Below are 12247 nucleotides of genomic sequence, written 5' to 3' on the forward strand. Positions count from 1 at the left end.
GAAAAACTAAAACAAATCAAAGACCGCTGGATTGTAATGGAGGGAAAGGTGATGGAACTTGAACAAAGTGTTGGAGATCTACAGGACATTTCTACTAAAATTCCTTTGTTAGAACAAGAGATCCACAAACTTAAACTCCACACCGAAGACCTTGTAAATTGCAACCGTAGGAACAATCTTCGCCTTTATGGCCTGCCGGAAAATATTGAAGGTCCAGATATATTATCCTTTTTGAAGAAGTTTCTGCCGGATCTCTTAGATCTTCAATCCTCACCTCCTCTCAACTTACAGCATGCGCATCGTTTGGGTCATCTTCAGCCTAACTTAAATAAACCACGTGGTATCATAATGCTTTTTTTTGGAGTTTACTGAACTGATGCATGTCTTGAAAGCGGTTGAATCCAAACAACGTCTTACTTGGTCTGGTTATAATATTTTTATTTCACAGTATGTCTCTAATGCAACGAATGCCCGTCGTAAGGAATTTTTTGCTCTTCGACTTCAGATGAAACACTTGAACATTCAATATGGCATTTTCCACCCTTGCATTTACTAAGTCACTCATGAAGGAAAGTCACGTACTTTCGACGATCCTGCTAAACTGAAACTCTTTCTCAATATTATTTCTTCTCGTAATATGGAAAACTAATGTTTAATCTTTTCTCATTTCTACTGGTTAACTGGTTGTTGTTGATCTAATAATTGTATATCTACCTTTTCTCTCTTATTCGCTCTTTCTTTAAACTGTTTTTATTCCTTCAAATGTTATCCTCCATTCTTTATTTCTTACTCATTGTTACTCTTTTACTTATCAAGAGGCTTTTTCTTACCTATTTATTCATACCGTCGTCCTTGTTTTCGTCGCACCTTGTCTTTCTCATCTCTGTTGCTTGTTTACCTTCAGATCTGGATTCTTTTCCTTGATCTGTTTCCTCTCTCTATCTTTCTATATTTCTCCCCTTATCTTCCTCTTTTTTTTACTCTTCCTTATATATACGGGTATACTTTTTGTTTGTGCTTTTGTGTCCTCTTCTTTTTCTGCATAACTCCTTATCATTTATTATTTTTTGCTATTTTTTATCATTATTTCCTATTGAAATATGGTGTCTTTTTGCCTTCATTGTTACTTCATTTATGTTTTTTATATTTCATAATTATTCCCTCATTATTGTTAAACAGTGTATTTTTCTTCCCAATATTGTCTCTGCAGTGTGTCATCATTGTTCCTGTACCCATGTCTTTAAAGTGATATAAGCTTAATGTTGTATCGTGGAATGTTCGTGGTCTGGGTCACCCTGTCAAGCGTCAGAAGGTACTCTCCCATTTATCAAAGCTAAATTGTCAAATTGCTTTTTTACAAGAAAAACGCTGTACTAATGTTGAATCTCTTGAACTTAAATGCCAATGCGTGGGCCAGGTTGTTTTTTCACCTGCGGTTAACGTTGTATCGTGGAATGTTCGTGGTCTGGGTCACCCTGTCAAGCGTCAGAAGGTACTCTCCCATTTATCAAAGCTAAATTGTCAAATTGCTTTTTTACAAGAAACACGCTGTACTGATGTTGAATCTCTTAAACTTAAATGCCAGTGCGTGGGCCAGGTTGTTTTTTCACCTGCGGTTAACCGCAAGGGTGGTGTTGTAATTCTTTGCCATAAATCATTGCAAATTCACATTTTGTCTACTGAAAATGATACAATCGGACGATGGGCAATACTTCAGGCCAAGATTCATAATAAAGTGATTACTTTCTTTAATATATATGGTCCAGTTAAACCTAACCCTGATTTTTGGAACATAATCAATCTTAAATTATCTTCCAGTTCCAATCCCAATATTATTGTTGCTTGATACTTAACAATTGGCTTGATCCTTTTTCCGATAGAAAATCAAAATGTAAATTTAAAGCAGACAAATCCCATAAATCATTTCAATCCGCTATTGCCTCTCGTCCACTATTTGATGTATGGAAAACTTGTAATCCTGATCTATATGAATTTACTTTTTTCTCTAATGTTCATCATACAATGTCACGTATCGATTACATTTTGGTTTCAAAATCCATTTTACCCTCTGTTCAATCATCAGAAATTGGTTCCGTCTTTATTTCCGACCATGCCCCTGTTTCCTCGTCATTTGATCTCTCCCTTACCAATTCTAAACATGCCCGTTGGAGATTTAACAACTTTCTTTTATCCGACCAATCTTATATATCTGAGGCCACCTCTTTCATAAATGAATTCTTTCTGTTCAACAAACCCAGTGACACTTCTATCCATATTAACTGGGATGCTTTTAAGTCATCTTTTAGGGCTTTCACCATTGCATATACGGCCAACAAAAAAGAAATTACTAAACTCCAAATATCTTTCTGCTCTCAAACACATTAAATCTTTAGAACACTCTTTCTTCACATCTAATTCTCCTTCAAACCTTCGCGACCTCATTAAGGCGAAATCCGACTTAAATAAATTAGCTACTATTGGCGCGTGCAACATTCTTCTTAAAATAAAATCCATTATCACGAGGGTCAAACTAAAGCTGGTAAAATGTTGGCTAACTATTTAAAAATCAAAATGGAAAAGAAAAACATTGGCCCTATTCGTCATGATACCACTAATAAATTACTTCATTCTAATTCTGATATTGTTAATGCCTTCCAATCCTACTATCAATCTCTATATACGGATGATACCTCTCCTTCTGTTAGTGATACCCAATCTTTCTTTGATGATCTTCTCTCCTCCTTGTCTGTGCCTGATGAAATGTCTCTCCTTGAAAAAGACATATCTCCCCAAAAGATCCTTGATGCCATTAAATCCTTGAGGAGGGCCAGGGCTTCTGGCCCTGATGGTTTTTCCATTGAGCTAATCTCCACTTTCTTCTCTATTTTTCCTCCTCGTCTACTAGAACTTTTTAATTCGTTCATCTCCAAATAAAAACCTGAGGGATACTTTTTAGATGCCCTCATTATAATCATCCCTAAACCTGATAAAGACCACACCCTCTGTCAAAATTATCGCCCAATCTCACTAATTAACTATGATTGTAAAATGTTTGTGAAAATTCTTGCTTCTAGATTGGATACCGTCATAGCCCTACTAATCAAAAATGACCAATCCGGTTTTATTAAAGGTCAACTTACTTCGGACAATGCTAGGATGTTTTCTAATGTGCTTGCATTGGGGAAATACTATCCTGACCCTCTAGCTGCATTATCTCTTGACCCTGAAAAGCATTTGATCGTGTAAATTGGCCATTCATGTTCAAAACCCTTCACTGGTTTGGTTTAGGCCCTAAATTTATTTCATTTATTAAGTTGTTGTATCTTGAATTCTGTGCTTCTATCACTGTTAATGGTTTTTAATCCCCTTATTTTAACTTACATAGAGGAACCAGGCAATGGTGTCCACTTTCCCCTTGTTTATTTCTTCTATGTCTTGAACCTTTCCTTGAACGCATCTGACATAACCCCTTAATAACAGATTTTAAACATAAATCTCACAAAATTAAACTATCTGCCTATGCAGATGATATGTAGATCTATCTCTCTAACCCCTCTACCGCTTTACCCCCATTCCTTCAGGAAATTGATTTATACTCTAAAGTTTCCGGATACAAACAACATTTTTCTAAAACGTAGGTATTACCCTTAAACTCCACCTGTTACCAATACATGTTTTCCGACAACAATTTCAAATGGTGTCCCTCCAAAATTAAATATCTGGGTGTTTGGTTCTCCTCTAATATCCCTCATACTCTCTCACATAACTTTAGCGCACTAAAACTCAAACTTAAAAATTCACTTAATTCCTGGTCCCCTCTTTTTCTTTCTTGGTGGGGTAGACTGGATACTATTAAAATGATGACTGTCCCTCTCATTCTTTTTTTTACTTTCTATGTTACCATTCAAAATCCCCAATTACTATTTTAAACAACTTAATTCTCTATGTATTAAGTTTTTGTGGAACAATAAACCTTCTCGTATTGCCTTATCTAAATTAATTAAACCAAAAAATGAAGGAGGATTAAGATTTCCTCATTTTAAATTATATCACACTGCTTTTTTACTTAGACAATTTTACATTCTAAATAAGCAGACTCACGACTCTCCGTTGCCCAGATGGGTTGATTTTGAGCGTTCCTTACTGTATCAATTCACCTTTTCCGACATCTGTTCTATGTCCAACTGTACCTTTATTTCTAATTTTCCCATCTTAAAACACTCCCAACATTTGATTCATTCATTATTCACAGAGGGTGCCACCTTTCAACAAGAGTTCCTTGCTTCTTCCATTTGGTTCAATAAATTCATTAAATTCCGACACAAATCATTCTACTTCAAACATTGGAAAGAGAAGGGTATTTTTCATGTTTATCAACTTGTAGCTCATAACTCTGTCATACCCTTTACTATTTTACAACATTATAACCTACCTCTATCCTATGCTTCCCAGTACGCGCAAATATTCAATGCCCTACAACCATTTTTGTCATCAAAATGCCCGTCTGTTGACACCATTCCATCTATACCCTTTATACCTTTAACCCCTCTGGCCACCATAAATTACGACTTCACTCCAAAAGCTTCTATTATATACAAGCTTCTGTCCACTCCCACATCTGACAGGCTAAAATCTACTGTTAAACTAGCTTGGGAACAAGACCTCTCTTTATCCCTTACCACTAGCAGATGGAATAAATTATGGGAAAAAATGTTCACTACCTCAAAAGCTGCTAATATTACTCAATCTTTACTTTTTATCTACAACAGAGCGTATGCACTCCTGTTCATATTCATAAGATTAACCCCTCTTCCTCCTCCCTTTGTTGGTCTTGTCTCTCCTCGGATGGCACATTGTTACATTTAATATTTTATTGTCCCAACGTTTTTAAATTTTGGAAATCCATTTAGTCCATATCTTCCAAGATATTTCATTGTAATATACCATTATCAATTCAAAATGTATTTCTTGGCTCTATGTCTACTGATTTTCCTGACGTTACATCAAATTTGAAACTGTTTGACCTTTTAAAGTGATTTTAACTTGCTGGAAAGATAAATCTCAAGTTTGTACTCTAACGTGGTAGAACCTTATTTGTAATGAACATATAATTTCCACTGTTTCATCATCATCGTTATCTCAGAAAATCAAATCTGGTTTATTTTGGATTCCCTTTACTTCTTATTTATCTTCTCACCCTTCTATACCTTAGCTCTTTATCTCATCTTTCCCCTCTTTCCCTTTTCTTTCTTTTACTCTTCCTGTTTTCTTTTCTTTTCTCCCTTTCTTATACTTTATCTTTAAACGTTTATCCTAGCTTTCATCTGCCTTAATATATACCTTTATTCTTTTTATTCATTTCTTAACCATAGGATGATCTCTTTCCCTTCACCTTATTATCTCTGCATCAGATTGCTTTTTCTTATAATATTTTTTGTTGCTATACATTATATTATTCTACTGCTTCATCTTATGCTCCATTGTAACTCTGGTGCTTTTATTATTATTTCAATAAAAATTATTTAACAAAAAAGAAAAGACCTGTCTGCACATATTTCTATATGACTGGTTACAGCTAGCACCCGTGGGTGCTTTTCGAAGTCTGGATAGAGCATATTTTCTAAAGTTAATGCTGCATGCAGTTCAAGACACGGGGCAAGCATATATTTTAAAGGGCTAAAGTCTATACGTTCCCACTGCTTAATAAGCCTTGCTTTATTGCTACATTCATTGGCTTTAAAATGCAACATTTGCCAATATTTTCATTTCTTTCTCAGGTGAGGAACTCCCCCTGGACCCCAGGTTTGTCCATTAAATTTGTTCACATTGATTGCTATATAAAAATCATGGCCAACGTTTACGTTCACCACGTTCAAATTTCACCAGCCGCCACTGACATACACCCCTATATACTGGCTTTAGCTTCTCTTCTCTAGTTTCTTAGAATATCTTATATCTCTCAGATACTCTCTTTTCTGTTTTTTATAAGCTTGTGATCTTTGTTTTAATTTGTGTCACCATAGGGTCCTTTTCTAATCAAGTTGTTTATTTATACCCATTGGTGATCTGCTGTATGAGATTGTCCTTTAATTAATATCTTATCTCTTTCAAGCAGATACTAGAATTATTATTTTCTTTTCCTTCAAAAAAAATTTGTAACCAACTTTCTTAATTTTTCCCTTTGCAAGGTACTTGGGTGACTGAACTATGAAGACATCGGAACTTCTCAGGTAAGAGTTTTTCTCTTCAATGTCGTCACCTAGACGGTGCTCTCTTTTCTGTGTGGTGTTTCTTGCGTAACACATTTTCCAGCAATAGGCAAAATTTCTCTGATTTCACCTCCGACGGGCTCTCCGAAAACAAGCTCCCTCCAAAGCTCTGCCGAACTCCCATGCAGTGAGGCGAACCGTAATAAACTCTAAACTACCCGAAGAGCATGCCCAACAAACACTTTCCCTATAACACTGTACGAAGGTTGCGCCACATCAAGGGCAGCCGCTCTTCCTTCAGGAATCTTTAGTGAAGTGCCCCACTAGAGAGGCTGTGCGTGCACCTCACACTGCTCTTCCGCTCACACGCCAACCCCGTGAACTCTAGAGTAGCAACCTTGTCGACCGAGGAAGCCGCCATCTTGAGAGATCGTGTTCTCAATACAGATTTACAGGACCTTCTTACTTCAAGTTTGTTCTTCTTTTCAGACTGTTTGACCTTACATTTCTTAATTAGGTCTTTCCTTATTACCACACTAGCTATCTGAAAGATGCTTCTTTGATTATGTTTACAACTCCTGGCGAAAAATCACACTTTCTTCACTTTTCTGTGTGGGAAAGTTGTGGGATCATTTAGCTGCCACAAATTTCCTACCACCCAGCGTCCCCCAGGTTTCGTAGTAAAAATTATACCTCACTTTTGTGGGTAGGCCAAGTGCCCGCAACAGGAAATGGCCCAAAATATACTGTGGAGACTTCAAAATTAGTGATCACAAAACTAGATCGCAAAACCATCTGGTTTTGTGAGGGAGTCACTAGCGTTTGTGGTCCCTGGCTTAGCCACCTAGGGGAGTCCAGGGAGGTGCCGCTTCTACCCGGAATCCCCTGCAAACCTAACATTTAGCTAATACAATTATATTTTCCTCACTTTTCTGTGTGGTATGGTTGTGGAATCACCAGGCCACCACAAATTTCCTACCACCCAGCGTTCCCCCCAGGTCTCGCGATAAAAATGATACCTCACATTTGTGGGTAGGCCTAGTGCCCGTGACAGGAATTGGCCCAAAATATATTGTGGGAATTTGAAAATTAGTGATTGCAAAACTACCTGGTTTTGCGAGGGAGTCACTGGCATTTTTGGTCCCTGGCTTAGTGGCCATCTAGGGAAAACTACCAAACTCAGAGATTTCTTAAAACTAGCCACTTAGGGGAGTATAGGGAGGTGTAGCTTGCATGGATCTCCCAACATTTTTCTACCCAGAATTCCCTGCAAACCTCAAATTTAGCTAATAAAATTACATTTTCCTCACTTTTCTGTGTGGGAAAGTTGCGGGATCACGTGCTGCCAAACATTTTCTACCACCCAGCTTTCCACAAGGTCTCCCAATAAAAATCGTACCTCAGTTGTGTGTGAGTAGGCCTAGTGCCCGCAACAGGAAATAGCCTAAATCATACTGTAGCGACTTCAAAATGTTCGATCGCAAAACTACCTGGTAGTGCGAGGGAGTCATCTGAGTTTTTGGTCCTGGGCTCAACAGCCATCTAGGGAAACCTACCAACCCAGACATTTCTGAAAACTAGACACCTAGGGGAGTCCAAGAAGGTGTGGCTTGCATGGATCTCCCAAAATTATTCTACCTAGAATCCCACTGCAAACCTCCAATTCAGCTAATAAAATCACATTTTCCTCACTTTTCTGTGTGGGAGAGTCGTGGGATCACTGGGCCGCCACATATTTCCAATCACCCGTTATTTCCCCTCCTGATAAAAATGGTACCTAACTTGTTTGGGTATGCCTAGTGCCCGCGACAGTAAACACCCCAAAATATACTGTGGAGACTTCAAAATTATCGATCGTAAAACTGCCTAGTTTTCCTGCGTGTTTGGTCTTGGGATCAGCGGCTGTTAGAAATGGGGGTCTCTAATTGGCAGAGGTAGGTACCTTTGTCCAAATAGGGACCCTTGCTTCTAGTCAGGGTAAGGGGATACACACTTTAGATAACCCCTGCTCACATTGGTAGCTTGGCACGAGCAGACAGGCTTATCCCAAAGGCAATGTGTGAAGTATTTGTACCAACACTCACAGTAACACAGTGAAAACACCACAAAAGGACACCACACCAGTTGAGAAAAATAAAGTATCTTTATCTAAACTAAACAAGACCAAAACAACAAAAATCCAACATTCACAGTTAAAAATATGACTTTCAAAAGGTTTCAAGAACTTGTACCATAGAAAACTATAGATGCGTGACTTTTCTCCAAAGTATCTGTAGTTGCATCGAAGTTCACCAAGCCAAACAGCCGCAGCATCGGAAAAACAAAGAGATGCGACACTCCTGAGACCCTGAGGAGGCAATGCGACAGTCCCGCTGCACACAGAGGAAGGGTTTAGTCGATTCCGGTCTGTATGGGGAGTGGTGCGTCGATTCTTCGTGCCGGTTCCAGTCCACAGGTGATACATCGGGGAAGCGCGGCGCACAGGTACGATGCGTGGATGTTCGGGAAGCACCGGTGATCGATGCGGCGGTGTTGCGCAGCACTGCGTCGGTCCTCTTCAGCCATGATCCCTTGATGCGTCGATTCTTGCAGCACCGACAGGTGCTGCGACAGCTTGAAGATGCGTCGAACAAACAGCCGCAAGAAGAGCGATGTGTCGATTTCTGTAGTTCTTTGAGTTTCTTCTCTTTTCCAGCTCTCAAACAGCAGCAACAACCTCCAGAGGCCCAAAACTGGCACAGGCACCTCAAGGCACGTCAGAACTCACAACAACATAGTTCAGGGGAGCTGGGGGTTAAGTCTTTGTGCCCCTGAGACTTCTGAACAAGAGGCCAGAGCACTTAAGGCCCTTGGAGATCTCCTTCAAGCAGGGGACACAGCACACAGCAAAGTCCTTCTCCCTTCCTTGGCATAAACAGCAACTGTAGGCCAACCCCAGACACACAGCAAGGGCAGGACGTCTCCTCAGTCTCTCCAGGTCTTCTCCTTGGCAAATTTCTTTTGAATTCCAGGAATGATCTAAAGTTCAGGGGTTTTAGGTCTAGTACTTATACCCCAAAATGTCTTTGTTCTCTATGTGCAAGGGGCTCTGAACCCAGTTCAAACCAGTTCTGGGGACACTCTGCCAGTGCACAACAATATCCTTTGTTAGTATGTGCCTTGGCTCCAGACACACCACAGGGTGGCGGAGCCAGCATTGTGGAAGGCAGGCACAGCTCTATTCAGGTACATGTGCTACTCCTCCCACCACTCCAAATGCAGATCAGGCCTATTCAGCCTAGTGCTGACTCACCCACACTCCTGGAGCCAGGCCAGCCCCTGTCACTCCAAAGCCTGACAGTCAATCCACAAACAGGGAGAGGCACGCAGGAAGGTTGAACAAGAAAATAGCCATTTTCTAAAAGTGGTATTTTTAAACACACAATTTAAAAATCATCTTTACTAAAAGATGTGTTATTTAGTTCTGAGTTCAGAATGGGAAGATATGCTTGTAAAATGTCACAAAGCATTCCCCATTCTGTCCTATGGGCGAAATAGCCTTTAAATAGTGAAAAACAAAATTGGCAGTACTTCACTATCAGGACATGTTACACACACCAGTACATGTCCTCCCTTTCACATACTCTGCACCCTGCCCACGGGGTTACCTTGAGAATACCATAGGGGTGTCCAATGTGTAAGAAAAGGGAAGGGTAAGGCCTGTCAAGTGGGTGCACTGGCCAGGTCGACATGGCAGTTAACAAACTGTGCGCAGGCGCTGCGGTGGCAGGCCTGAGACATCTCCTCAGGGCTACTCATATGGGTGGCACAATCAGTGCTGCACGCCCACTAATAGCATTTGATTTACCTGCCCTGGCACCCTTAGTGCACGTTACTAGGGACCTACTGGTAAAACAAATATGCCAGTCAGGGAGAACCAATCACAATATCAATTTACAGAGGGAGCACTTGCACTTTGGCACTGATCAGCAGTGGCAAAGTGCCCAAAGCATCCAAGCTAGCAAAAACGAAATCCAGCACAGCATCAAAAACACAGGGTGTAGAGGCCAAAAAGTCTGGTGAAACCACACCAAGGATGATAGGTATAACCTGTGTCCCCTCCAGCTGAAAAGCGGGTAGAACTACCCACCCTCTTGGGAGTTCTCATCACTAAGGCGGAAGAATCTGGATTGACCATCAGCATTGGTGTGTTCTGTACCAGGGCGGTGTTCCACCGTAAAGTCCATTCCCTGTAGGGAGATGGACCACCTCAGCAGTTTTGGATTCTCACCCCTCATCTGCATCAACCATCTGAGGGGCCTGTGGTCTGTCTGAACCCGGAAGTGAGTCCCAAACAAGTAGCTTCTTCAGCGCCCATACCACAGCAAAATCTTCCCTTTCAATTGCACTCCAACTCTGTTTCCTGGGAAGTAGCCTCATATAGGTTGGTCCAAGCCCTAGTCGTTCAATTGTGAAAGTACTGCTCCCACACCATGCTCTGAAGCATTTGTCTGCAAAACAAATTCTTTGGAGAAGTCAGCTGCCTTAAGCACGGGCACCGTGCACATGGCAGATTTCAGGGCATCAAAGCGGTCTGGCAGGCATCAGTCCAGATCACCTTCCTGGGCTGCTTCCTTGAAGTCAGCTCTGTCAAGGGAGCAACAATGGTGCCATACCCTTTGACAAACCGTCTGTAGTACCCGGTGAGACCTAAAAAGTCTCTCACCTCTGTCTGGGTGTTGGGGGGCTCCCAAGCAAGAATGGTGCAAATCATCGCTTGTAGGGGCGCCACCTGGCCGCTCACTACCTGGTGTCCCAAGTACACCACAGATCACTGCCCTGTCTGGCACCTACTCGCCTTGATAGTGAGGCCTGCCCTTAGCAGAGCCTTCAACACTTCGCAGAGGTGTTGCAAATGTTCCTCCCAACTGGAGCTGAACACAGCAATGTCATCCAGGTAGGCTGTGCTGTCCAGCCCGGACAGTACCTAGTTCACCAGTCTCTGGAAGGTGGCAGGGGCGTTCATCAACTCAAAGGGCATAACACGGAACTGGTAGTGCCCCTTAGGTGTTGAAAACACTGACCTCTCTTTGGCCCCCTTTGTTAAGGCAATCTGCCAGTGGCCAGGCTTTAAATCAAATGTACTGAGGTACCGGGCAGCTCCTAACCAATCCACGAGCTCATCAGCTCTGGGGATGGGGTGTGCGTCAGTCTTGGTGACCGCTTTGAGCCCACGGTAGTCCACACAAAACGATGTTCTGGAGTGGCACCAGGTGTGGCAGCTTTGGTACTAAGACCACTGGGCTAGCCCAGGGGCTGCTTAAGGGCTCTATCACCCCTAACGCCAACATCTTGGAAACTTCTTCCTTGATGCTGGCCATAACTTTGTCAGCTAACCTGTAAAATTTCTGCTTCACAGGTAGACTGTCCCCATAGTCCACACCATGGACGCACCAATTGGTGACTCCTGGTGTCAGGTAGAACAGGGAGGCGAACTGTCCCAGTACCTGGCGACAGTCATCTGCTGCTCTGGGGTCAGGGTAGGAGAGAGGTTCACCCCATCAACTGACCCATCATGTTCTTTGCTGACAGGAGGTCAGGAAGAGGTTCACTCTCCTCTTCCATTCCATCATCTGTTGCAAGGAGCATAGTTACTTCAGACCTCTCAAAGTGTGGTTTGAGGGACTTCATGTGCAGGACCCTCAAAGGATTCCTAGGAGTCTGCAAGTCAACCAAATAGGTTACATCACTCTTGCGGTCCACCACCTCATAAGGACCAGTCCACTTATCTTGGAGCGCACAAGGCTCCACTGGTGCCATCACCCACACTTTCTGGCCAGGCTGAAATTCTACCAGAGTGGCATTCTGGTCATACCATCTTTTCATTTCTTCCTGGCTAGCTTCTAGGTTCGCTTGAGAGAGTTTCCTGAAGCTTTGAGTCTGAAGGCCAGCACATAGCTGAAAACATCTTGTGGGGTCTTACCAGGAGTTCTTTCCCAACCCTCCTTCACCAGACTCAGAGGTCCTCTCACAGGGTGACCATACAGTAGTTCAAAGGA

Source organism: Triturus cristatus, chromosome 7 (genome assembly GCF_964204655.1).
Source record: "Triturus cristatus chromosome 7, aTriCri1.1, whole genome shotgun sequence".
Classification (NCBI taxonomy): Eukaryota; Metazoa; Chordata; class Amphibia; order Caudata; family Salamandridae; genus Triturus; species Triturus cristatus.